Here is a 27,084-nt window from a genome sequence, read left to right as displayed (position 1 = left end):
AAAAAGAGGTAAGAAGAGAAAAGAAGAGAAAAGAGAAAGGGGTAAAGAAGCTAAAAGAAGAGAAAAGAGAAAAGAAGAGATATGAAGAGTAAAGAGAAAAGAGAAAAAAAGAGAAAAGAGAAAGGAGAAAAGAAGAGAAACCAAGAGAAGAGAAAGAAGAGAAATGAAGAGAAAAGAAGAGAAAAGAGAAAAGAGAAAAGAAGTGAAAACAAGAGAAAAGAAAAGAAGAGTAAAGAGAAAAGAGAAAAGAAGTGAATAGAAGAGAAAAGAGAAAAAAGACAAAAGAATAGAAAAGGGAAAACAGAAAAGAAGAGAAAAGAAGAGAAATGAAAAAAGAGAAAAGAAGAGAAAAGGAGAAATTAGAAAAGCGAAAAGAAGAGAATCGAACGGAAAAGAGAAAAGAAGAGAAAAGAAAAGAAGAGAAAAGTGGAAAGAGAAATGAGAATATGGAAAACAAAGTGAAAACAAGCAAAACAAGAAAAGAAAAACGAGAAATGTAGAGAAAAGAAGAGAATAGAGATACGAGAAAAGGGAAAAGTTGAGAAAGAAGATAAAAGAGAAAAGAAGAGAAAAGAGAAATGAGAAGAGAAGAAAATAAGAAAGGAAAAGAAGAGAAATGAAGTAAAAATGGAAATGAGAGAAAAGAGAAAAGAAGAGAAATGATGAGAAAAGAAGAAAAAAGAGAAAAGAGAAAAGAAGAGAAAACAAGAGAAAAGAGAAAAAAGAAAGGGGTAAAGAAGAGAAAACAAGAGAAAAGAGAAAAGAAGAGAAATTAAGGGAAATTAAGAGAAAAGAGAAAAGAAGAGAAAAAAAGAGAAAAGAGAAAAGAAGAGATAAGAAGGGAAAAGAAGAGAAAATAGAAAGTGGTAAAGAAGAGAAAAGAAGAGAAAAGAGAAAAGGAGAGAAATGAAGAGAAAAGAGAAAAGAAGAGAAAAGAGAAAAGAGAAATGAAGAGAAACCAAGAGAAGAGAAAAGAAGAGAAATGAAGAGAAAAGAAGAGAAAAGAGAAAAGAAAAAGGGAGAGAAAACAAGAGAAAAGGGAAAAGAATAGAAAAGAGAAAGGGGTAAAGGAGAGAGAAGAAGAGAAACGAGAAAAGTTTAGGAATGAAGGGAAAAGAGAAAATAGAAAAGGGAAACAAGAGAAAAGAAGATAAAAGAGAAAAGAAGAAAAAAGAATAGAAAAGAGAAAACAGAAAAGAAGAGAAAACAAGAGAAAAGAGAAAAGAAGAGAAATGAAGAGAAAACAGAAAATAGAAAAGAGAAAACAAGAGAATAGAAGAGAAAAGAGAAAAGAGAAAAAAGACAAAAGAATAGAAAAGAGAAAACAGAAAAGAAGAGAGAAGAAGAGAAATGAAAAAAGAAAAAAGAAGAGAAATGAAGAGAAAAGAGAAAAGTAGAGGAAAGAAGGGAAAAGAGAAAAGAAGAGGTAAGAAGAGAAAAGAAGAGAAAACAGAAAGGGGTAAAGAAGAGAAAAGAAGAGAAAAGAGAAAAGAAGAGAAATGAAGAGAAATGAAGAGAAAAGAGAAAAGAGAAAAGAAGAGAAAAGAATAGAAAAGAGAAAAGAGAAAAAAAAGAGAAAAGAGAAAAGAAGAGAAACCAAGAGAAGAGAAAAGAAGAGAAATGAAGAGAAAAGAAGAGAAAAGAGAAAAGAGAAAAGAAGTGAATACAAGAGAAAAGAAAAGAAGAGTAAAGAGAAAAGAGAAAAGAAGAGAAAAGAAGAGAAATGAAGAGAAAAGAGAAAATAGAAAAGAGAAACAAGAGAAAAGAAGAGAAAAGAGAAAATAAGACAAAAGAATAGAAAAGAGAAAACAGAAAAGAAGAGAAAAGAAGGGAGAACAGAAAGGGAAAAAGAAGAGAGAAGAAGAGAAACGAGAAAAGAAGAGAAATGAAGAGAAATAAGAAAAGAGAAGAAGAGAAACATGAGAAAAGAGAAAAAAGAAAGCGGGAAAGAAGAGTAAACAAGAGAAAAAAGCAAAGAATAGAAATGAAGAGAAATTAATAGAAAACAGAAGAGAGAAAAGAGAAAAGAAGGGAAAACAAGAGAAATGAGAAAAGAAGAGGTAAGATGAGAAAATAAGAGAAAAGAGAAAAGAATACAAAAGAATAGAAAAGACAAAACAGAAAAGAAGAGAAAACAAGAGAAAAGAGAAAAGAAGGGAAATGAAGAGAAAACAGAAACCAGAGAAGAGAAAAGAAGAGAATAGAAGAGAAAAGAGAAAAAAGACAAAAGAATAGAAAAGGGAAAACAGAAAAGAAGAGAAAAGAAGAGAAATGAAAAAAGAGAAAAGAAGAGAAAAGGAGAAATTACAAAAGCGAAAAGAAGAGAATAGAACGGAAAAGAGAAAAGAAGAGAAAAGAAAAGAAGAGAAAAGAGAAAAGAGAAAAGAAGAGAAACCAAGAGAAGAGAAAAGAAGAGAAATGAAGAGAAAAGAAGAGAAAAGAGAAAAGAAGTGAAAACAAGAGAAAAGAAAAGAAGAGTTAAGAGAAAAGAGAAAAGAAGAGAAATGAAGAGAAAAGAGAAAATAGAAAAGAGAAATTAGAAAAGAGAAACAAGAGAAAAGAAGAGAAAAGAGAAAAGAAGACAAAAGAATAGAAAAGAGAAAACAGAAAAGAAGAGAAAACAAGAGAAAAGAGAAAAGAAGAGAAATGAAGAGAAAACAGAAAAAAAAAGAGACAAGAAGAGAATAGAAGAGAAAAGAGAAAACAGACAAAAGAATAGAAAAGGGAAAACAGAAAAGAAGAGAAAAGAAGAGAAATGAAAAAAGAGAAAAGAAGAGAAAATGAGAAATGAGAAAAGCGAAAAGAAGAGAATAGAACGGAAAAGAGAAAATAAGAGAAAAGAAAAGAAGAGAAAAGTGAAAAGAGAAATGAGAATATGGAAATCAAAATGAGAAGAAGTGAAACAAGAAAAGAAAAACGAGAAAAGTAGTCAAAAGAAGAGAATAGAGATACGAGAAAAGGGAAAGTTGAGAAAAGAAGAGAAAAGAGAAATGAAGAGAAAAGAAGAGAAAAGAGAAAAGAGAAAAGAAGAGAAAAGAGAAAAGAAGAGAAGCCAAGAGAAGAGAAAAGAAGAGAAATGAAGAGAAAAGAAGAGTAAAGAGAAAAGAGAAAAGAAGAGAAATGAAGAGAAAAGAAGAGAAAAGAGAAAAGAAGAGTAAAGCGAAAAGAGAAAACAAGAGAATAGAAGAGAAAAGAGAAAAGAGAAAAAAGACAAAAGAATAGAAAAGAGAAAACAGAAAAGAAGAGAAAAGAAGAAAAATGAAAGAAGAGATGGAAGAGAAAAGAGAAAAGAACAAAAATGATGAGAAATGAAAAAAGAGAAAAGAGAAAACAAGAGAAAACAAGAGAAAGAGAAAAAAGAAAGGGGTAAAGAAGAGAAAACAAGAGAAAAAAGCAAAGAATAGAAAATGAAGAGAAATTAATAGAAAACAGAAAAGAGAAAAGAGAAAAGAAGAGAAAACAAGAGAAATGAGAAAAGAAGAGGTAAGAAGAGAAAATAAGAGAAAAGAGAAAAGACGACAAAACAATAGAAAAGACAAAACAGAAAAGAAAACAAGAGAAAAGAGAAAAGAAGGGAAATGAAGAGAAAACAGAAAACAGAGAAGAGAAAAGAAGAGAATAGAAGAGAAAAGAGAAAACAGACAAAAGAATAGAAAAGGGAAAACAGAAAAGAAGAGAAAAGAAGAGAAATGAAAAAAGAGAAAAGAAGAGAAAATGAGAAATGAGAAAAGCGAAAAGAAGAGAATAGAACGGAAAAGAGAAAAGAAGAGAAAAGTAAAGAAGAGAAAAGTGAAAAGAGAAATGAGAATATGGAAAACAAAGTGAGAAGAAGTGAAACAAGAAAAGAAAAACGAGAAAAGTAGAGAAAAGAAGAGAATAGAGATACGAAAAAAGGGAAAGTTGAGAAAAGAAGAGAAAAGAGAAATGAAGAGAAAAGAAGAGAAAAGAGAAAAGAGAATAGAAGAGAAAAGAGAAAAGAGAAAAGAAGAGAAAAGAAGAGAAATGAAGAGAAAAGAGAAAATAGAAAAGAGAAACAAGAGAAAAGAAGAGAAAAGAGAAAAGAAGACAAAAGAAAAGAAAAGAGAAAACAGAAAAGAAGAGAAAACAAGAGAAAAGAGAAAAGAAGAGAATAGAAGAGAAAAGAGAAAACAGACAAAAGAATAGAAAAGGGAAAACAGAAAAGAAGAGAAAAGAAGAGAAATGAAAAAAGAGAAAAGAAGAGAAAACAAGAGAAATGAGAAAAGAAGAGGTAAGAAGAGAAAAGAGAAAGGGGTAAAGAAGAGAGAAGAAGAGAAACGAGAAAAGAAGAGAAATGAAGAGAAAAGAGAAAATAGAAGAGGGAAACAAGAGAAAAGAAGAGAAAAGAGAAAAGAAGACAAAAGAATAGAAAAGAGAAAAGAGAAAAGAAGAGAAAACAAGAGAAATGAAAAAAGAGAAAAGAGAAAAAAGAAAAGAAGAGAAAACAAGAGAAAAGAGAAAAAAAGAGGTAAGAAGAGAAAAGAAGAGAAAAGAGAAAGGGGTAAAGAAGAGAAAAGAAGAGAAAAGAGAAAAGAAGAGATATGAAGAGACAAGAGAAAAGAGAAAAAAAGAGAAAAGAGAAAGGAGAAAAGAAGAGAAACCAAGAGAAGAGAAAGAAGAGAAATGAAGAGAAAAGAGAAAAGAGAAAAGAAGTGAAAACAAGAGAAAAGAAAAGAAGAGTAAAGAGAAAAGAGAAAAGAAGAGAATAGAAGAGAAAAGAGAAAAAAGACAAAAGAATAGAAAAGGGAAAACAGAAAAGAAGAGAAAAGAAGAGAAATGAAAAAAGAGAAAAGAGAAAAGGAGAAATTAGAAAAGCGAAAAGAAGAGAATCGAACGGAAAAGAGAAAAGAAGAGAAAAGAAAAGAAGAGAAAAGTGGAAAGAGAAATGAGAATATGGAAAACAAAGTGAAAACAAGCAAAACAAGAAAAGAAAAACGAGAAATGTAGAGAAAAGAAGAGAATAGAGATACGAGAAAAGGGAAAAGTTGAGAAAGAAGAGAAAAGAGAAAAGAAGAGAAAAGAAGAGAAAAGAGAAATGAGAAGAGAAGAAATAAGAAAGGAAAAGAAGAGAAATGAAGTAAAAATGGAAATGAGAGAAAAGAGAAAAGAAGAGAAATGATGAGAAAAGAAGAAAAAAGAGAAAAGAGAAAAGAAGAGAAAACAAGAGAAAAGAGAAAAAAGAAAGGGGTAAAGAAGAGAAAACAAGAGAAAAGAGAAAAGAAGAGAAATTAAGGGAAATTAAGAGAAAAGAAGAGAAAAAAAGAGAAAAGAGAAAAGAAGAGATAAGAAGGGAAAAGAAGAGAAAAGAGAAAGTGGTAAAGGAGAGAAAAGAAGAGAAAAGAGAAAAGGAGAGAAATGAAGAGAAAAGAGAAAAGAAGAGAAAAGAGAAAGGGGTAAAGAAGAGAAAAGAAGAGAAAAGAGAAAAGAAGAGAAATGAAGAGAAAAGAGAAAAGAGAAAAGAAGAGAAACCAAGAGAAGAGAAAAGAAGAGACATGAAGAGGAAAGAAGAGAAAAGAGAAAAGAAAAAAGAAGTGAAAACAAGAGAAGAGAAAAGAAGAGTAAAAAGAAAAGAGAAAAGAAGAGAACAGAAGAGAAAAGAGAAAAGAAGACAAAAGAATAGAAAAGAGAAAACAGAAAAGAAGAGAAAAGAAGAGAAATGAAGAGAAAAGAAGAGAAAAGAGAAAAGAAAAAGGGAGAGAAAACAAGAGAAAAGGGAAAAGAATAGAAAAGAGAAAGGGGTAAAGGAGAGAGAAGAAGAGAAACGAGAAAAGTTTAGGAATGAAGGGAAAAGAGAAAATAGAAAAGGGAAACAAGAGAAAAGAAGATAAAAGAGAAAAGAAGAAAAAAGAATAGAAAAGAGAAAACAGAAAAGAAGAGAAAACAAGAGAAAAGAGAAAAGAAGAGAAATGAAGAGAAAACAGAAAATAGAAAAGAGAAAACAAGAGAATAGAAGAGAAAAGAGAAAAGAGAAAAAAGACAAAAGAATAGAAAAGAGAAAACAGAAAAGAAGAGAGAAGAAGAGAAATGAAAAAAGAAAAAAGAAGAGAAATGAAGAGAAAAGAGAAAAGAGAAAAGAAGAGAAAAGAAGGGAAAAGAGAAAAGAAGAGGTAAGAAGAGAAAAGAAGAGAAAAGAGAAAGGGGTAAAGAAGAGAAAAGAAGAGAAAAGAGAAAAGAAGAGAAATGAAGAGAAAAGAGAAAAGAGAAAAGAAGAGAAACCAAGAGAAGAGAAAAGAAGAGACATGAAGAGGAAAGAAGAGAAAAGAGAAAAGAAAAAAGAAGTGAAAACAAGAGAAGAGAAAAGAAGAGTAAAAAGAAAAGAGAAAAGAAGAGAACAGAAGAGAAAAGAGAAAAGAAGACAAAAGAATAGAAAAGAGAAAACAGAAAAGAAGAGAAAAGAAGAGAAATGAAGAGAAAAGAAGAGAAAAGAGAAAAGAAAAAGGGAGAGAAAACAAGAGAAAAGAGAAAAGAATAGAAAAGAGAAAGGGGTAAAGGAGAGAGAAGAAGAGAAACGAGAAAAGTTTAGGAATGAAGGGAAAAGAGAAAATAGAAAAGGGAAACAAGAGAAAAGAAGATAAAAGAGAAAAGAAGAAAAAAGAATAGAAAAGAGAAAACAGAAAAGAAGAGATAACAAGAGAAAAAAGAAAAGAAGAGAAATGAAGAGAAAACAGAAAATAGAAAAGAGAAAACAAGAGAATAGAAGAGAAAAGAGAAAAGAGAAAAAAGACAAAAGAATAGAAAAGAGAAAACAGAAAAGAAGAGAGAAGAAGAGAAATGAAAAAAGAAAAAAGAAGAGAAATGAAGAGAAAAGAGAAAAGAGAAAAGAAGAGAAAAGAAGGGAAAAGAGAAAAGAAGAGGTAAGAAGAGAAAAGAAGAGAAAAGAGAAAGGGGTAAAGAAGAGAAATGAAGAGAAAAGAGAAAAGAAGAGAAATGAAGAGAAAAGAGAAAAGAGAAAAGAAGAGAAACCAAGAGAAGAGAAAAGAAGAGACATGAAGAGGAAAGAAGAGAAAAGAGAAAAGAAAAAAGAAGTGAAAACAAGAGAAGAGAAAAGAAGAGTAAAAAGAAAAGAGAAAAGAAGAGAAAAGAAGAGAAAAGAGAAAAGAAGACAAAAGAATAGAAAAGAGAAAACAGAAAAGAAGAGAAAAGAAGAGAAATGAAAAAAGAGAAAAGAGAAAAGAGAAAAGAAGAGAAAACAAGAGAAAAGAGAAAAAAAGAGGTAAGAAGAGAAAAGAAGAGAAAAGAGAAAGGGGTAAAGAAGAGAAAAGAAGAGAAAAGAGAAAAGAAGAGATATGAAGAGAAAAGAGAAAAGAGAAAAAAAGAGAAAAGAGAAAGGAGAAAAGAAGAGAAACCAAGAGAAGAGAAAGAAGAGAAATGAAGAGAAAAGAAGAGAAAAGAGAAAAGAGAAAAGTGAAAACAAGAGAAAAGAAAAGAAGAGTAAAGAGAAAAGAGAAAAGAAGAGAATCGAAGAGAAAAGAGAAAAAAGACAAAAGAATAGAAAAGGGAAAACAGAAAAGAAGAGAAAAGAAGAGAAATGAAAAAAGAGAAAAGAAGAGAAAAGGAGAAATTAGAAAAGCGAAAAGAAGAGAATAGAACGGAAAAGAGAAAAGAAGAGAAAAGAAAAGAAGAGAAAAGTGGAAAGAGAAATGAGAATATGGAAATCAAAGTGAAAACAAGCAAAACAAGAAAAGAAAAACGAGAAATGTAGAGAAAAGAAGAGAATAGAGATACGAGAAAAGGGAAAAGTTGAGAAAGAAGAGAAAAGAGAAAAGAAGAGAAAAGAGAAATGAGAAGAGAAGAAAATAAGAAAGGAAAAGAAGAGAAATGAAGTAAAAATGGAAATGAGAGAAAAGAGAAAAGAAGAGAAATGATGAGAAAAGAAGAAAAAAGAGAAAAGAGAAAAGAAGAGAAAACAAGAGAAAAGAGAAAAGAAGAGAAATGAAGAGAAAACAGAAAATAGAAAAGAGAAAAGAAGAGAATAGAAGAGAAAAGAGAAAACAGAAAAGAAGAGAAAACAAGAGAAAAGAGAAAAGAAGAGAAATGAAGAGAAAACAGAAAATAGAAAAGAGAAAACAAGAGAATAGAAGAGAAAAGAGAAAAGAGAAAAAAGACAAAAGAATAGAAAAGAGAAAACAGAAAAGAAGAGAGAAGAGGAGAAATGAAAAAAGAAAAAAGAAGAGAAATGAAGAGAAAAGAGAAAAGTAGAGGAAAGAAGGGAAAAGAGAAAAGAAGAGGTAAGAAGAGAAAAGAAGAGAAAAGAGAAAGGGGTAAAGAAGGGAAAATAAGAGAAAAGAGAAAAGAGAAAAGAAGAGAAGCCAAGAGAAGAGAAAAGAAGAGAAATGAAGAGAAAAGAAGAGTAAAGAGAAAAGAGAAAAGAAGAGAAATGAAGAGAAAAGAAGAGAAAAGAGAAAAGAAGTGTAAAGCGAAAAGAGAAAAGAAGAGAAATGAAGAGAAAATAGAAAAGAGAAAACAAGAGAATAGAAGAGAAAAGAGAAAAGAGAAAAAAAGACAAAAGAATAGAAAAGAGAAAACAGAAAAGAAGAGAAAAGAAGAAAAATGAAAGAAGAGATGGAAGAGAAAAGAGAAAAGAACAAAAATGATGAGAAATGAAAAAAAAGAGAAAAGAGAAAACAAGAGAAAACAAGAGAAAGAGAAAAAAGAAAGGGGTAAAGAAGAGAAAACAAGAGAAAAAAGCAAAGAATAGAAATGAAGAGAAATTAATAGAAAACAGAAAAGAGAAAAGAGAAAAGAAGAGAAAACAAGAGAAATGAGAAAAGAAGAGGTAAGAAGAGAAAATAAGAGAAAAGAGAAAAGACGACAAAACAATAGAAAAGACAAAACAGAAAAGAAGAGAAAACAAGAGAAAAGAGAAAAGAAGGGAAATGAAGAGAAAACAGAAAACAGAGAAGAGAAAAGAAGAGAATAGAAGAGAAAAGTGAAAACAGACAAAAGAATAGAAAAGGGAAAACAGAAAAGAAGAGAAAAGAAGAGAAATGAAAAAAGAGAAAAGAAGAGAAAAGGAGAAATTAGAAAAGCGAAAAGAAGAGAATAGAACGGAAAAGAGAAAAGAAGAGAAAAGAAAAGAAGAGAAAAGTGAAAAGAGAAATGAGAATATGGAAAACAAAGTGAAAACAAGCGAAACAAGAAGAGAAAAACGAGAAAAGTAGAGAAAAGTAGAGAATAGAGATACGAGAAAAGGGAAAAGTTGAAAAAAGAAGAGAAAAGAGAAAAGAAGAGAAAAGAAGAGAAAAGAGAAAAGAAGAGAAATGAAGAGAAAACAGAAAATAGAAAAGAGAAAAGAAGAGAATAGAAGAGAAAAGAGAAAACAGAAAAGAAGAGAAAACAAGAGAAAAGAGAAAAGAAGAGAAATGAAGAGAAAACAGAAAATAGAAAAGAGAAAACAAGAGAATAGAAGAGAAAAGAGAAAAGAGAAAAAAGACAAAAGAATAGAAAAGAGAAAACAGAAAAGAAGAGAGAAGAGGAGAAATGAAAAAAGAAAAAAGAAGAGAAATGAAGAGAAAAGAGAAAAGTAGAGGAAAGAAGGGAAAAGAGAAAAGAAGAGGTAAGAAGAGAAAAGAAGAGAAAAGAGAAAGGGGTAAAGAAGGGAAAAGAAGAGAAAAGAGAAAAGAAGAGAAGCCAAGAGAAGAGAAAAGAAGAGAAATGAAGAGAAAAGAAGAGTAAAGAGAAAAGAGAAAAGAAGAGAAATGAAGAGAAAAGAAGAGAAAAGAGAAAAGAAGTGTAAAGCGAAAAGAGAAAAGAAGAGAAATGAAGAGAAAATAGAAAAGAGAAAACAAGACAATAGAAGAGAAAAGAGAAAAGAGAAAAAAAGACAAAAGAATAGAAAAGAGAAAAGAGAAAAGAAGAGAAAAGAAGAAAAATGAAAGAAGAGATGGAAGAGAAAAGAGAAAAGAACAAAAATGATGAGAAATGAAAAAAAGAGAAAAGAGAAAACAAGAGAAAGAGAAAAAAGAAAGGGGTAAAGAAGAGAAAACAAGAGAAAAAAGCAAAGAATAGAAATGAAGAGAAATTAATAGAAAACAGAAAAGAGAAAAGAGAAAAGAAGAGAAAACAAGAGAAATGAGAAAAGAAGAGAAAACAAGAGAAATGAGAAAAGAAGAGGTAAGAAGAGAAAATAAGAGAAAAGAGAAAAGACGACAAAACAATAGAAAAGACAAAACAGAAAAGAAGAGAAAACAAGAGAAAAGAGAAAAGAAGGGAAATGAAGGGAAAACAGAAAACAGAGAAGAGAAAAGAAGAGAATAGAAGAGAAAAGTGAAAACAGACAAAAGAATAGAAAAGGGAAAACAGAAAAGAAGAGAAAAGAAGAGAAATGAAAAAAGAGAAAAGAAGAGAAAAGGAGAAATTAGAAAAGCGAAAAGAAGAGAATAGAACGGAAAAGAGAAAAGAAGAGAAAAGAAAAGAAGAGAAAAGTGAAAAGAGAAATGAGAATATGGAAAACAAAGTGAAAACAAGCGAAACAAGAAAAGAAAAACGAGAAAAGTAGAGAAAAGAAGAGAATAGAGATACGAGAAAAGGGAAAAGTTGAAAAAAGAAGAGAAAAGAGAAAAGAAGAGAAAAGAAGAGAAAAGAGAAAAGAGAAAAGAAGAGAAAGGAGAAAAGAAGAGAAAAGAAGAGAAATGAAGAGAAAAGAGAAACAAGAGAAAAGAAGAGAAAAGAGAAAAGAAGACAAAAGAATAGAAAAGAGAAAACAGAAAAGAAGAGAAAACAAGAGAAAAGAGAAAAGAAGAGAATAGAAGAGAAAAGAGAAAACAGACAAAAGAATAAAAAAGGGAAAACAGAAAAGAAGAGAAATGAAAAAAGAGAAAAGAAGAGAAAACAAGAGGAATGAGAAAAGAAGAGGTAAGAAGAGAAAAGAGAAAGGGGTAAAGAAGAGAGAAGAAGAGAAACGAGAAAAGAAGAGAAATGAAGAGAAAAGAGAAAATAGAAGAGGGAAACAAGAGAAAAGAAGAGAAAAGAGAAAGGAAGACAAAAGAATAGAAAAGAGAAAACAGAAAAGAAGAGAAAACAAGAGAAATGAAAAAGAGAAAAGAGAAAAGAGAAAAGAAGAGAAAACAAGAGAAAAGAGAAAAAAGAGGTAAGAAGAGAAAAGAAGAGAAAAGAGAAATGTGTAAAGAAGCGAAAAGAAGAGAAAAGAGAAAAGAAGAGATATGAAGAGAAAAGAGAAAAGAGAAAAAAAGAGAAAAGAGAAAGGAGAAAAGAAGAGAAACCAAGAGAAGAGAAAGAAGAGAAATGAAGAGAAAAGAAGAGAAAAGAGAAAAGAGAAAAGAAGTGAAAACAAGAGAAAAGAAAAGAAGAGTAAAGAGAAAAGAGAAAAGAAGAGAATAGAAGAGAAAAGAGAAAAAAGACAAAAGAATAGAAAAGGGAAAACAGAAAAGAAGAGAAAAGAAGAGAAATGAAAAAAGAGAAAAGAAGAGAAAAGGAGAAATTAGAAAAGCGAAAAGAAGAGAATAGAACGGAAAAGAGAAAAGAATAGAAAAGAAAAGAAGTGAAAAGTGGAAAGAGAAATGAGAATATGGAAAACAAAGTGAAAACAAGCAAAACAAGAAAAGAAAAACGAGAAATGTAGAGAAAAGAAGAGAATAGAGATACGAGAAAAGGGAAAAGTTGAGAAAGAAGAGAAAAGAGAAAAGAAGAGAAAAGAGAAATGAGAAGAGAAGAAAATAAGAAAGGAAAAAAAGAGAAATGAAGTAAAAATGGAAATGAGAGAAAAGAGAAAAGAAGAGAAATGATGAGAAAAGAAGAAAAAAGAGAAAAGAGAAAAGAAGAGAAAACAAGAGAAAAGAGAAAAGAAGAGATAAGAAGGGAAAAGAAGAGAAAAGAGAAAGTGGTAAAGAAGAGAAAAGAGAAAAGGAGAGAAATGAAGAGAAAAGAGAAAAGAAGAGAAAAGAGAAAAGAGAAATGAAGAGAAACCAAGAGAAGAGAAAAGAAGAGAAATGAAGAGAAAAGAAGAGAAAAGAGAAAAGAAAAAGGGAGAGAAAACAAGAGAAAAGAGAAAAGAATAGAAAAGAGAAAGGGGTAAAGGAGAGTGAAGAAGAGAAACGAGAAAAGTTTAGGAATGAAGGGAAAAGAGAAAATAGAAAAGGGAAACAAGAGAAAAGAAGAGAAAAGAGAAAAGAAGAGAAATGAAGAGAAAACAGAAAATAGAAAAGAGAAAACAAGAGAATAGAAGAGAAAAGAGAAAAGAGAAAAAAGACAAAAGAATAGAAAAGAGAAAACAGAAAAGAAGAGAGAAGAAGAGAAATGAAAAAAGAAAAAAGAAGAGAAATGAAGAGAAATGAGAAAAGTAGAGGAAAGAAGGGAAAAGAGAAAAGAAGAGGTAAGAAGAGAAAAGAAGAGAAAAGAGAAAGGGGTAAAGAAGAGAAAAGAAGAGAAAAGAGAAAAGAAGAGAAATGAAGAGAAATGAAGAGAAAAGAAGAGAAAAGTATAGAAAAGAGAAAAGAGAAAAGAAGAGAAAAGAGAAAAGAAGAGAAATGAAGAGAAATGAAGAGAAAAGAAGAGAAAAGAGAAAAGAGAAAAGAAGTGAATACAAGAGAAAAGAAAAGAAGAGTAAAGAGAAAAGAGAAAAGAAGAGAAAAGAAGAGAAATGAAGAGAAAAGAGAAAATAGAAAAGAGAAACAAGAGAAAAGAAGAGAAAAGAGAAAATAAGACAAAAGAATAGAAAAGAGAAAACAGAAAAGAAGAGAAAAGAAGGGAGAACAGAAAGGGATAAAGAAGAGAGAAGAAGAGAAACGAGAAAAGAGAGAAATGAAGAGAAATAAGAAAAGAGAAGAAGAGAAACATGAGAAAAGAGAAAAAAGAAAGCGGGAAAGAAGAGTAAACAAGAGAAAAAAGCAAAGAATAGAATTGAAGAGAAATTAATAGAAAACAGAAGAGAGAAAAGAGAAAAGAAGAGAAAACAAGAGAAATGAGAAAAGAAGAGGTAAGAAGAGAAAATAAGAGAAAAGAGAAAAGAAGACAAAAGAATAGAAAAGACAAAACAGAAAAGAAGAGAAAACAAGAGAAAAGAGAAAAGAAGGGAAATGAAGAGAAAACAGAAAACAGCGAAGAGAAAAGAAGAGAATAGAAGAGAAAAGAGAAAAAAGACAAAAGAATAGAAAAGGGAAAACAGAAAAGAAGAGAAATGAAAAAAGAGAAAAGAAGAGAAAAGGAGAAATTACAAAAGCGAAAAGAAGAGAATAGAACGGAAAAGAGAAAAGAGGAGAAAAGAAAAGAAGAGAAAAGAGAAAAGAGAAAAGAAGAGAAACCAAGAGAAGAGAAAAGAAGAGAAATGAAGAGAAAAGAAGAGAAAAGAGAAAAGAAGTGAAAACAAGAGAAAAGAAAAGAAGAGTTAAGAGAAAAGAGAAAAGAAGAGAAAAGAAGAGAAATGAAGAGAAAAGAGAAAATAGAAAAGAGAAAATAGAAAAGAGAAACAAGAGAAAAGAAGAGAAAAGAGAAAAGAAGACAAAAGAATAGAAAAGAGAAAACAGAAAAGAAGAGAAAACAAGAGAAAAGAGAAAAGAAGAGAAATGAAGAGAAAACAGAAAAAAAAGGAGAAAAGAAGAGAATAGAAGAGAAAAGAGAAAACAGACAAAAGAATAGAAAAGGGAAAACAGAAAAGAAGAGAAAAGAAGAGAAATGAAAAAAGAGAAAAGAAGGGAAAATGAGAAATGAGAAATGCGAAAAGAAGAGAATAGAACGGAAAAGAGAAAATAAGAGAAAAGAAAAGAAGAGAAAAGTGAAAAGAGAAATGAGAATATGGAAAACAAAGTGAGAAGAAGTGAAACAAGAAAAGAAAAACGAGAAAAGTAGAGAAATGAAGAGAATAGAGATACGAGAAAAGGGAAAGTTGAGAAAAGAAGAGAAAATAGAAATGAAGAGAAAAGAAGAGAAAAGAGAAAAGAGAAAAGAAGAGAAAAGAGAAAAGAGAAAAGAAGAGAAGCCAAGAGAAGAGAAAAGTAGAGAAATGAAGAGAAAAGAAGAGTAAAGAGAAAAGAGAAAAGAAGAGAAAAGAAGAGAAAAGAGAAAAGAAGAGTAAAGCGAAAAGAGAAAAGAAGAGAAATGAAGAGAAAATAGAAAAGAGAAAACAAGAGAATAGAAGAGAAAAGAGAAAAGAGAAAAAAGACAAAAGAATAGAAAAGAGAAAACAGAAAAGAAGAGAAAAGAAGAAAAATGAAAGAAGAGATGGAAGAGAAAAGAGAAAAGAACAAAAATGATGAGAAATGAAAAAAGAGAAAAGAGAAAACAAGAGAAAACAAGAGAAAGAGAAAAAAGAAAGGGGTAAAGAAGAGAAAACAAGAGAAAAAAGCAAAGAATAGAAATGAAGAGAAATTAATAGAAAACAGAAAAGAGAAAAGAGAAAAGAAGAGAAAACAAGAGAAATGAGAAAAGAAGAGAAAACAAGAGAAATGAGAAAAGAAGAGGTAAGAAGAGAAAATAAGAGAAAAGAGAAAAGACGACAAAACAATAGAAAAGACAAAACAGAAAAGAAGAGAAAACAAGAGAAAAGAGAAAAGAAGGGAAATGAAGAGAAAACAGAAAACAGAGAAGAGAAAAGAAGAGAATAGAAGAGAAAAGAGAAAACAGACAAAAGAATAGAAAAGGGAAAACAGAAAAGAAGAGAAAAGAAGAGAAATGAAAAAAGAGAAAAGAAGGGAAAATGAGAAATGAGAAATGCGCAAAGAAGAGAATAGAACGGAAAAGAGAAAATAAGAGAAAAGAAAAGAAGAGAAAAGTGAAAAGAGAAATGAGAATATGGAAAACAAAGTGAGAAGAAGTGAAACAAGAAAAGAAAAACGAGAAAAGTAGAGAAATGAAGAGAATAGAGATACGAGAAAAGGGAAAGTTGAGAAAAGAAGAGAAAATAGAAATGAAGAGAAAAGAAGAGAAAAGAGAAAAGAGAAAAGAAGAGAAAAGAGAAAAGAGAAAAGAAGAGAAGCCAAGAGAAGAGAAAAGTAGAGAAATGAAGAGAAAAGAAGAGTAAAGAGAAAAGAGAAAAGAAGAGAAATGAAGAGAAAAGAAGAGAAAAGAGAAAAGAAGAGTAAAGCGAAAAGAGAAAAGAAGAGAAATGAAGAGAAAATAGAAAAGAGAAAACAAGAGAATAGAAGAGAAAAGAGAAAAGAGAAAAAAGACAAAAGAATAGAAAAGAGAAAACAGAAAAGAAGAGAAAAGAAGAAAAATGAAAGAAGAGATGGAAGAGAAAAGAGAAAAGAACAAAAATGATGAGAAATGAAAAAAGAGAAAAGAGAAAACAAGAGAAAACAAGAGAAAGAGAAAAAAGAAAGGGGTAAAGAAGAGAAAACAAGAGAAAAAAGCAAAGAATAGAAATGAAGAGAAATTAATAGAAAACAGAAAAGAGAAAAGAGAAAAGAAGAGAAAACAAGAGAAATGAGAAAAGAAGAGAAAACAAGAGAAATGAGAAAAGAAGAGGTAAGAAGAGAAAATAAGAGAAAAGAGAAAAGACGACAAAACAATAGAAAAGACAAAACAGAAAAGAAGAGAAAACAAGAGAAAAGAGAAAAGAAGGGAAATGAAGGGAAAACAGAAAACAGAGAAGAGAAAAGAAGAGAATAGAAGAGAAAAGTGAAAACAGACAAAAGAATAGAAAAGGGAAAACAGAAAAGAAGAGAAAAGAAGAGAAATGAAAAAAGAGAAAAGAAGAGAAAAGGAGAAATTAGAAAAGCGAAAAGAAGAGAATAGAACGGAAAAGAGAAAAGAAGAGAAAAGAAAAGAAGAGAAAAGTGAAAAGAGAAATGAGAATATGGAAAACAAAGTGAAAACAAGCGAAACAAGAAAAGAAAAACGAGAAAAGTAGAGAAAAGAAGAGAATAGAGATACGAGAAAAGGGAAAAGTTGAAAAAAGAAGAGAAAAGAGAAAAGAAGAGAAAAGAAGAGAAAAGAGAAAAGAGAAAAGAAGAGAAAGGAGAAAAGAAGAGAAAAGAAGAGAAATGAAGAGAAAAGAGAAACAAGAGAAAAGAAGAGAAAAGAGAAAAGAAGACAAAAGAATAGAAAAGAGAAAACAGAAAAGAAGAGAAAACAAGAGAAAAGAGAAAAGAAGAGAATAGAAGAGAAAAGAGAAAACAGACAAAAGAATAGAAAAGGGAAAACAGAAAAGAAGAGAAATGAAAAAAGAGAAAAGAAGAGAAAACAAGAGGAATGAGAAAAGAAGAGGTAAGAAGAGAAAAGAGAAAGGGGTAAAGAAGAGAGAAGAAGAGAAACGAGAAAAGAAGAGAAATGAAGAGAAAAGAGAAAATAGAAGAGGGAAACAAGAGAAAAGAAGAGAAAAGAGAAAGGAAGACAAAAGAATAGAAAAGAGAAAACAGAAAAGAAGAGAAAACAAGAGAAATGAAAAAGAGAAAAGAGAAAAGAGAAAAGAAGAGAAAACAAGAGAAAAGAGAAAAAAAGAGGTAAGAAGAGAAAAGAAGAGAAAAGAGAAATGTGTAAAGAAGCGAAAAGAAGAGAAAAGAGAAAAGAAGAGATATGAAGAGAAAAGAGAAAAGAGAAAAAAAGAGAAAAGAGAAAGGAGAAAAGAAGAGAAACCAAGAGAAGAGAAAGAAGAGAAATGAAGAGAAAAGAAGAGAAAAGAGAAAAGAGAAAAGAAGTGAAAACAAGAGAAAAGAAAAGAAGAGTAAAGAGAAAAGAGAAAAGAAGAGAATAGAAGAGAAAAGAGAAAAAAGACAAAAGAATAGAAAAGGGAAAACAGAAAAGAAGAGAAAAGAAGAGAAATGTAAAAAGAGAAAAGAAGAGAAAAGGAGAAATTAGAAAAGCGAAAAGAAGAGAATAGAACGGAAAAGAGAAAAGAATAGAAAAGAAAAGAAGTGAAAAGTGGAAAGAGAAATGAGAATATGGAAAACAAAGTGAAAACAAGCAAAACAAGAAAAGAAAAACGAGAAATGTAGAGAAAAGAAGAGAATAGAGATACGAGAAAAGGGAAAAGTTGAGAAAGAAGAGAAAAGAGAAAAGAAGAGAAAAGAGAAATGAGAAGAGAAGAAAATAAGAAAGGAAAAGAAGAGAAATGAAGTAAAAATGGAAATGAGAGAAAAGAGAAAAGAAGAGAAATGATGAGAAAAGAAGAAAAAAGAGAAAAGAGAAAAGAAGAGAAAACAAGAGAAAAGAGAAAAGAAGAGATAAGAAGGGAAAAGAAGAGAAAAGAGAAAGTGGTAAAGAAGAGAAAAGAAGAGAAAAGAGAAAAGGAGAGAAATGAAGAGAAAAGAGAAAAGAAGAGAAAAGAGAAAAGAGAAATGAAGAGAAACCAAGAGAAGAGAAAAGAAGAGAAATGAAGAGAAAAGAAGAGAAAAGAGAAAAGAAAAAGGGAGAGAAAACAAGAGAAAAGAGAAAAGAATAGAAAAGAGAAAGGGGTAAAGGAGAGTGAAGAAGAGAAACGAGAAATGTTTAGGAATGAAGGGAAAAGAGAAAATAGAAAAGGGAAACAAGAGAAAAGAAGAGAAAAGAGAAAAGAAGAGAAATGAAGAGAAAACAGAAAATAGAAAAGAGAAAACAAGAGAATAGAAGAGAAAAGAGAAAAGAGAAAAAAGACAAAAGAATAGAAAAGAGAAAACAGAAAAGAAGAGAGAAGAAGAGAAATGAAAAAAGAAAAAAGAAGAGAAATGAAGAGAAATGAGAAAAGTAGAGGAAAGAAGGGAAAAGAGAAAAGAAGAGGTAAGAAGAGAAAAGAAGAGAAAAGAGAAAGGGGTAAAGAAGAGAAAAGAAGAGAAAAGAGAAAAGAAGAGAAATGAAGAGAAATGAAGAGAAAAGAAGAGAAAAGTATAGAAAAGAGAAAAGAGAAAAGAAGAGAAAAGAGAAAAGAAGAGAAATGAAGAGAAATGAAGAGAAAAGAAGAGAAAAGAGAAAAGAGAAAAGAAGTGAATACAAGAGAAAAGAAAAGAAGAGTAAAGAGAAAAGAGAAAAGAAGAGAAAAGAAGAGAAATGAAGAGAAAAGAGAAAATAGAAAAGAGAAACAAGAGAAAAGAAGAGAAAAGAGAAAATAAGACAAAAGAATAGAAAAGAGAAAACAGAAAAGAAGAGAAAAGAAGGGAGAACAGAAAGGGATAAAGAAGAGAGAAGAAGAGAAACGAGAAAAGAAGAGAAATGAAGAGAAATAAGAAAAGAGAAGAAGAGAAACATGAGAAAAGAGAAAAAAGAAAGCGGGAAAGAAGAGTAAACAAGAGAAAAAAGCAAAGAATAGAAATGAAGAGAAATTAATAGAAAACAGAAGAGAGAAAAGAGAAAAGAAGAGAAAACAAGAGAAATGAGAAAAGAAGAGGTAAGAAGAGAAAATAAGAGAAAAGAGAAAAGAAGACAAAAGAATAGAAAAGACAAAACAGAAAAGAAGAGAAAACAAGAGAAAAGAGAAAAGAAGGGAAATGAAGAGAAAACAGAAAACAGCGAAGAGAAAAGAAGAGAATAGAAGAGAAAAGAGAAAAAAGACAAAAGAATAGAAAAGGGAAAACAGAAAAGAAGAGAAAAGAAGAGAAATGAAAAAAGAGAAAAGAAGAGAAAAGGAGAAATTACAAAAGCGAAAAGAAGAGAATAGAACGGAAAAGAGAAAAGAGGAGAAAAGAAAAGAAGAGAAAAGAGAAAAGAGAAAAGAAGAGAAACCAAGAGAAGAGAAAAGAAGAGAAATGAAGAGAAAAGAAGAGAAAAGAGAAAAGAAGTGAAAACAAGAGAAAAGAAAAGAAGAGTTAAGAGAAAAGAGAAAAGAAGAGAAAAGAAGAGAAATGAAGAGAAAAGAGAAAATAGAAAAGAGAAAATAGAAAAGAGAAACAAGAGAAAAGAAGAGAAAAGAGAAAAGAAGACAAAAGAATAGAAAAGAGAAAACAGAAAAGAAGAGAAAACAAGAGAAAAGAGAAAAGAAGAGAAATGAAGAGAAAACAGAAAAAAAAGGAGAAAAGAAGAGAATAGAAGAGAAAAGAGAAAACAGACAAAAGAATAGAAAAGGGAAAACAGAAAAGAAGAGAAAAGAAGAGAAATGAAAAAAGAGAAAAGAAGGGAAAATGAGAAATGAGAAATGCGAAAAGAAGAGAATAGAACGGAAAAGAGAAAATAAGAGAAAAGAAAAGAAGAGAAAAGTGAAAAGAGAAATGAGAATATGGAAAACAAAGTGAGAAGAAGTGAAACAAGAAAAGAAAAACGAGAAAAGTAGAGAAATGAAGAGAATAGAGATACGAGAAAAGGGAAAGTTGAGAAAAGAAGAGAAAATAGAAATGAAGAGAAAAGAAGAGAAAAGAGAAAAGAGAAAAGAAGAGAAAAGAGAAAAGAGAAAAGAAGAGAAGCCAAGAGAAGAGAAAAGTAGAGAAATGAAGAGAAAAGAAGAGTAAAGAGAAAAGAGAAAAGAAGAGAAAAGAAGAGAAAAGAGAAAAGAAGAGTAAAGCGAAAAGAGAAAAGAAGAGAAATGAAGAGAAAATAGAAAAGAGAAAACAAGAGAATAGAAGAGAAAAGAGAAAAGAGAAAAAAGACAAAAGAATAGAAAAGAGAAAACAGAAAAGAAGAGAAAAGAAGAAAAATGAAAGAAGAGATGGAAGAGAAAAGAGAAAAGAACAAAAATGATGAGAAATGAAAAAAGAGAAAAGAGAAAACAAGAGAAAACAAGAGAAAGAGAAAAAAGAAAGGGGTAAAGAAGAGAAAACAAGAGAAAAAAGCAAAGAATAGAAATGAAGAGAAATTAATAGAAAACAGAAAAGAGAAAAGAGAAAAGAAGAGAAAACAAGAGAAATGAGAAAAGAAGAGGTAAGAAGAGAAAATAAGAGAAAAGAGAAAAGACGACAAAACAATAGAAAAGACAAAACAGAAAAGAAGAGAAAACAAGAGAAAAGAGAAAAGAAGGGAAATGAAGAGAAAACAGAAAACAGAGAAGAGAAAAGAAGAGAATAGAAGAGAAAAGAGAAAACAGACAAAAGAATAGAAAAGGGAAAACAGAAAAGAAGAGAAAAGAAGAGAAATGAAAAAAGAGAAAAGAAGAGAAAATGAGAAATGAGAAAAGCGAAAAGAAGAGAATAGAACGGAAAAGAGAAAAGAAGAGAAAAGAAAAGAAGAGAAAAGTGAAAAGAGAAATGAGAATATGGAAAACAAAGTGAGAAGAAGTGAAACAAGAAAAGAAAAACGAGAAAAGTAGAGAAAAGAAGAGAATAGAGATACGAAAAAAGGGAAAGTTGAGAAAAGAAGAGAAAAGAGAAATGAAGAGAAAAGAAGAGAAAAGAGAAAAGAGAATAGAAGAGAAAAGAGAAAAGAGAAAAGAAGAGAAAAGAAGAGAAATGAAGAGAAAAGAGAAAATAGAAAAGAGAAACAAGAGAAAAGAAGAGAAAAGAGAAAAGAAGACAAAAGAATAGAAAAGAGAAAACAGAAAAGAAGAGAAAACAAGAGAAAAGAGAAAAGAAGAGAATAGAAGAGAAAAGAGAAAACAGACAAAAGAATAGAAAAGGGAAAACAGAAAAGAAGAGAAAAGAAGAGAAATGAAAAAAGAGAAAAGAAGAGAAAACAAGAGAAATGAGAAAAGAAGAGGTAAGAAGAGAAAAGAGAAAGGGGTAAAGAAGAGAGAAGAAGAGAAACGAGAAAAGAAGAGAAATGAAGAGAAAAGAGAAAATAGAAGAGGGAAACAAGAGAAAAGAAGAGAAAAGAGAAAAGAAGACAAAAGAATAGAAAAGAGAAAAGAGAAAAGAAGAGAAAACAAGAGAAATGAAAAAAGAGAAAAGAGAAAAAAGAAAAGAAGAGAAAACAAGAGAAAAGAGAAAAAAAGAGGTAAGAAGAGAAAAGAAGAGAAAAGAGAAAGGGGTAAAGAAGAGAAAAGAAGAGAAAAGAGAAAAGAAGAGATATGAAGAGACAAGAGAAAAGAGAAAAAAAGAGAAAAGAGAAAGGAGAAAAGAAGAGAAACCAAGAGAAGAGAAAGAAGAGAAATGAAGAGAAAAGAAGAGAAAAGAGAAAAGAGAAAAGAAGTGAAACAAGAGAAAAGAAAAGAAGAGTAAAGAGAAAAGAGAAAAGAAGAGAATAGAAGAGAAAAGAGAAAAAAGACAAAAGAATAGAAAAGGGAAAACAGAAAAGAAGAGAAAAGAAGAGAAATGAAAAAAGAGAAAAGAAGAGAAAAGGAGAAATTAGAAAAGCGAAAAGAAGAGAATAGAATGGAAAAGAGAAAAGAAGAGAAAAGAAAAGAAGAGAAAAGTGGAAAGAGAAATGAGAATATGGAAAACAAAGTGAAAACAAGCAAAACAAGAAAAGAAAAACGAGAAATGTAGAGAAAAGAAGAGAATAGAGATACGAGAAAAGGGAAAAGTTGAGAAAGAAGAGAAAAGAGAAAAGAAGAGAAAAGAGAAATGAGAAGAGAAGAAAATAAGAAAGGAAAAGAAGAGAAATGAAGTAAAAATGGAAATGAGAGAAAAGAGAAAAGAAGAGAAATGATGAGAAAAGAAGAAAAAAGAGAAAAGAGAAAAGAAGAGAAATGAAGAGAAAAGAGAAAAGAGAAAAGAAGAGAAACCAAGAGAAGAGAAAAGAAGAGACATGAAGAGGAAAGAAGAGAAAAGAGAAAAGAAAAATGAAGTGAAAACAAGAGAAGAGAAAAGAAGAGTAAAAAGAAAAGAGAAAAGAAGAGAAAAGAAGAGAAAAGAGAAAAGAAGACAAAAGAATAGAAAAGAGAAAACAGAAAAGAAGAGAAAAGAAGAGAAATGAAAAAAGAGAAAAGAGAAAAGAGAAAAGAAGAGAAAACAAGAGAAAAGAGAAAAAAAGAGGTAAGAAGAGAAAAGAAGAGAAAAGAGAAAGGGGTAAAGAAGAGAAAAGAAGAGAAAAGAGAAAAGAAGAGATATGAAGAGAAAAGAGAAAAGAGAAAAAAAGAGAAAAGAGAAAGGAGAAAAGAAGAGAAACCAAGAGAAGAGAAAGAAGAGAAATGAAGAGAAAAGAAGAGAAAAGAGAAAAGAGAAAAGTGAAAACAAGAGAAAAGAAAAGAAGAGTAAAGAGAAAAGAGAAAAGAAGAGAATAGAAGAGAAAAGAGAAAAAAGACAAAAGAATAGAAAAGGGAAAACAGAAAAGAAGAGAAAAGAAGAGAAATGAAAAAAGAGAAAAGAAGAGAAAAGGGGAAATTAGAAAAGCGAAAAGAAGAGAATAGAACGGAAAAGAGAAAAGAAGAGAAAAGAAAAGAAGAGAAAAGTGGAAAGAGAAATGAGAATATGGAAATCAAAGTGAAAACAAGCAAAACAAGAAAAGAAAAACGAGAAATGTAGAGAAAAGAAGAGAATAGAGATACGAGAAAAGGGAAAAGTTGAGAAAGAAGAGAAAAGAGAAAAGAAGAGAAAAGAGAAATGAGAAGAGAAGAAAATAAGAAAGGAAAAGAAGAGAAATGAAGTAAAAATGGAAATGAGAGAAAAGAGAAAAGAAGAGAAATGATGAGAAAAGAAGAAAAAAGAGAAAAGAGAAAAGAAGAGAAAACAAGAGAAAAGAGAAAAGAAGAGAAATGAAGAGAAAACAGAAAATAGAAAAGTGAAAAGAAGAGAATAGAAGAGAAAAGAGAAAACAGAAAAGAAGAGAAAACAAGAGAAAAGAGAAAAGAAGAGAAATGAAGAGAAAACAGAAAATAGAAAAGAGAAAACAAGAGAATAGAAGAGAAAAGAGAAAAGAGAAAAAAGACAAAAGAATAGAAAAGAGAAAACAGAAAAGAAGAGAGAAGAGGAGAAATGAAAAAAGAAAAAAGAAGAGAAATGAAGAGAAAAGAGAAAAGTAGAGGAAAGAAGGGAAAAGAGAAAAGAAGAGGTAAGAAGAGAAAAGAAGAGAAAAGAGAAAGGGGTAAAGAAGGGAAAATAAGAGAAAAGAGAAAAGAGAAAAGAAGAGAAGCCAAGAGAAGAGAAAAGAAGAGAAATGAAGAGAAAAGAAGAGTAAAGAGAAAAGAGAAAAGAAGAGAAATGAAGAGAAAAGAAGAGAAAAGAGAAAAGAAGTGTAAAGCGAAAAGAGAAAAGAAGAGAAATGAAGAGAAAATAGAAAAGAGAAAACAAGAGAATAGAAGAGAAAAGAGAAAAGAGAAAAAAAGACAAAAGAATAGAAAAGAGAAAACAGAAAAGAAGAGAAAAGAAGAAAAATGAAAGAAGAGATGGAAGAGAAAAGAGAAAAGAACAAAAATGATGAGAAATGAAAAAAAGAGAAAAGAGAAAACAAGAGAAAACAAGAGAAAGAGAAAAAAGAAAGGGGTAAAGAAGAGAAAACAAGAGAAAAAAGCAAAGAATAGAAATGAAGAGAAATTAATAGAAAACAGAAAAGAGAAAAGAGAAAAGAAGAGAAAACAAGAGAAATGAGAAAAGAAGAGGTAAGAAGAGAAAATAAGAGAAAAGAGAAAAGACGACAAAACAATAGAAAAGACAAAACAGAAAAGAAGAGAAAACAAGAGAAAAGAGAAAAGAAGGGAAATGAAGGGAAAACAGAAAACAGAGAAGAGAAAAGAAGAGAATAGAAGAGAAAAGTGAAAACAGACAAAAGAATAGAAAAGGGAAAACAGAAAAGAAGAGAAAAGAAGAGAAATGAAAAAAGAGAAAAGAAGAGAAAAGGAGAAATTAGAAAAGCGAAAAGAAGAGAATAGAACGGAAAAGAGAAAAGAAGAGAAAAGAAAAGAAGAGAAAAGTGAAAAGAGAAATGAGAATATGGAAAACAAAGTGAAAACAAGCGAAACAAGAAGAGAAAAACGAGAAAAGTAGAGAAAAGAAGAGAATAGAGATACGAGAAAAGGGAAAAGTTGAAAAAAGAAGAGAAAAGAGAAAAGAAGAGAAAAGAAGAGAAAAGAGAAAAGAAGAGAAATGAAGAGAAAACAGAAAATAGAAAAGAGAAAAGAAGAGAATAGAAGAGAAAAGAGAAAACAGAAAAGAAGAGAAAACAAGAGAAAAGAGAAAAGAAGAGAAATGAAGAGAAAACAGAAAATAGAAAAGAGAAAACAAGAGAATAGAAGAGAAAAGAGAAAAGAGAAAAAAGACAAAAGAATAGAAAAGAGAAAACAGAAAAGAAGAGAGAAGAGGAGAAATGAAAAAAGAAAAAAGAAGAGAAATGAAGAGAAAAGAGAAAAGTAGAGGAAAGAAGGGAAAAGAGAAAAGAAGAGGTAAGAAGAGAAAAGAAGAGAAAAGAGAAAGGGGTAAAGAAGGGAAAATAAGAGAAAAGAGAAAAGAGAAAAGAAGAGAAGCCAAGAGAAGAGAAAAGAAGAGAAATGAAGAGAAAAGAAGAGTAAAGAGAAAAGAGAAAAGAAGAGAAATGAAGAGAAAAGAAGAGAAAAGAGAAAAGAAGTGTAAAGCGAAAAGAGAAAAGAAGAGAAATGAAAAAAGAGAAAAGAAGAGAAAGGGGGAAATTAGAAAAGCGAAAAGAAGAGAATAGAACGGAAAAGAGAAAAGAAGAGAAAAGAAAAGAAGAGAAAAGTGGAAAGAGAAATGAGAATATGGAAATCAAAGTGAAAACAAGCAAAACAAGAAAAGAAAAACGAGAAATGTAGAGAAAAGAAGAGAATAGAGATACGAGAAAAGGGAAAAGTTGAGAAAGAAGAGAAAAGAGAAAAGAAGAGAAAAGAGAAATGAGAAGAGAAGAAAATAAGAAAGGAAAAGAAGAGAAATGAAGTAAAAATGGAAATGAGAGAAAAGAGAAAAGAAGAGAAATGATGAGAAAAGAAGAAAAAAGAGAAAAGAGAAAAGAAGAGAAAACAAGAGAAAAGAGAAAAGAAGAGAAATGAAGAGAAAACAGAAAATAGAAAAGTGAAAAGAAGAGAATAGAAGAGAAAAGAGAAAACGGAAAAGAAGAGAAAACAAGAGAAAAGAGAAAAGAAGAGAAATGAAGAGAAAACAGAAAATAGAAAAGAGAAAACAAGAGAATAGAAGAGAAAAGAGAAAAGAGAAAAAAGACAAAAGAATAGAAAAGAGAAAACAGAAAAGAAGAGAGAAGAGGAGAAATGAAAAAAGAAAAAAGAAGAGAAATGAAGAGAAAAGAGAAAAGTAGAGGAAAGAAGGGAAAAGAGAAAAGAAGAGGTAAGAAGAGAAAAGAAGAGAAAAGAGAAAGGGGTAAAGAAGGGAAAATAAGAGAAAAGAGAAAAGAGAAAAGAAGAGAAGCCAAGAGAAGAGAAAAGAAGAGAAATGAAGAGAAAAGAAGAGTAAAGAGAAAAGAGAAAAGAAGAGAAATGAAGAGAAAAGAAGAGAAAAGAGAAAAGAAGTGTAAAGCGAAAAGAGAAAAGAAGAGAAATGAAGAGAAAATAGAAAAGAGAAAACAAGAGAATAGAAGAGAAAAGAGAAAAGAGAAAAAAAGACAAAAGAATAGAAAAGAGAAAACAGAAAAGAAGAGAAAAGAAGAAAAATGAAAGAAGAGATGGAAGAGAAAAGAGAAAAGAACAAAAATGATGAGAAATGAAAAAAAGAGAAAAGAGAAAACAAGAGAAAACAAGAGAAAGAGAAAAAAGAAAGGGGTAAAGAAGAGAAAACAAGAGAAAAAAGCAAAGAATAGAAATGAAGAGAAATTAATAGAAAACAGAAAAGAGAAAAGAGAAAAGAAGAGAAAACAAGAGAAATGAGAAAAGAAGAGGTAAGAAGAGAAAATAAGAGAAAAGAGAAAAGACGACAAAACAATAGAAAAGACAAAACAGAAAAGAAGAGAAAACAAGAGAAAAGAGAAAAGAAGGGAAATGAAGGGAAAACAGAAAACAGAGAAGAGAAAAGAAGAGAATAGAAGAGAAAAGTGAAAACAGACAAAAGAATAGAAAAGGGAAAACAGAAAAGAAGAGAAAAGAAGAGAAATGAAAAAAGAGAAAAGAAGAGAAAAGGAGAAATTAGAAAAGCGAAAAGAAGAGAATAGAACGGAAAAGAGAAAAGAAGAGAAAAGAAAAGAAGAGAAAAGTGAAAAGAGAAATGAGAATATGGAAAACAAAGTGAAAACAAGCGAAACAAGAAGAGAAAAACGAGAAAAGTAGAGAAAAGAAGAGAATAGAGATACGAGAAAAGGGAAAAGTTGAAAAAAGAAGAGAAAAGAGAAAAGAAGAGAAAAGAAGAGAAAAGAGAAAAGAAGAGAAATGAAGAGAAAACAGAAAATAGAAAAGAGAAAAGAAGAGAATAGAAGAGAAAAGAGAAAACAGAAAAGAAGAGAAAACAAGAGAAAAGAGAAAAGAAGAGAAATGAAGAGAAAACAGAAAATAGAAAAGAGAAAACAAGAGAATAGAAGAGAAAAGAGAAAAGAGAAAAAAGACAAAAGAATAGAAAAGAGAAAACAGAAAAGAAGAGAGAAGAGGAGAAATGAAAAAAGAAAAAAGAAGAGAAATGAAGAGAAAAGAGAAAAGTAGAGGAAAGAAGGGAAAAGAGAAAAGAAGAGGTAAGAAGAGAAAAGAAGAGAAAAGAGAAAGGGGTAAAGAAGGGAAAATAAGAGAAAAGAGAAAAGAGAAAAGAAGAGAAGCCAAGAGAAGAGAAAAGAAGAGAAATGAAGAGAAAAGAAGAGTAAAGAGAAAAGAGAAAAGAAGAGAAATGAAGAGAAAAGAAGAGAAAAGAGAAAAGAAGTGTAAAGCGAAAAGAGAAAAGAAGAGAAATGAAGAGAAAATAGAAAAGAGAAAACAAGAGAATAGAAGAGAAAAGAGAAAAGAGAAAAAAAGACAAAAGAATAGAAAAGAGAAAACAGAAAAGAAGAGAAAAGAAGAAAAATGAAAGAAGAGATGGAAGAGAAAAGAGAAAAGAACAAAAATGATGAGAAATGAAAAAAAGAGAAAAGAGAAAACAAGAGAAAACAAGAGAAAGAGGAAAAAGAAAGGGGTAAAGAAGAGAAAACAAGAGAAAAAAGCAAAGAATAGAAATGAAGAGAAATTAATAGAAAACAGAAAAGAGAAAAGAGAAAAGAAGAGAAAACAAGAGAAATGAGAAAAGAAGAGGTAAGAAGAGAAAATAAGAGAAAAGAGAAAAGACGACAAAACAATAGAAAAGACAAAACAGAAAAGAAGAGAAAACAAGAGAAAAGAGAAAAGAAGGGAAATGAAGGGAAAACAGAAAACAGAGAAGAGAAAAGAAGAGAATAGAAGAGAAAAGTGAAAACAGACAAAAGAATAGAAAAGGGAAAACAGAAAAGAAGAGAAAAGAAGAGAAATGAAAAAAGAGAAAAGAAGAGAAA

The sequence above is a fragment of the Chiloscyllium punctatum genome, chromosome 2, assembly GCF_047496795.1.
Source record: "Chiloscyllium punctatum isolate Juve2018m chromosome 2, sChiPun1.3, whole genome shotgun sequence".
NCBI classification, from domain to species: Eukaryota; Metazoa; Chordata; class Chondrichthyes; order Orectolobiformes; family Hemiscylliidae; genus Chiloscyllium; species Chiloscyllium punctatum.
This window is presented reverse-complemented; position numbering follows the sequence as displayed.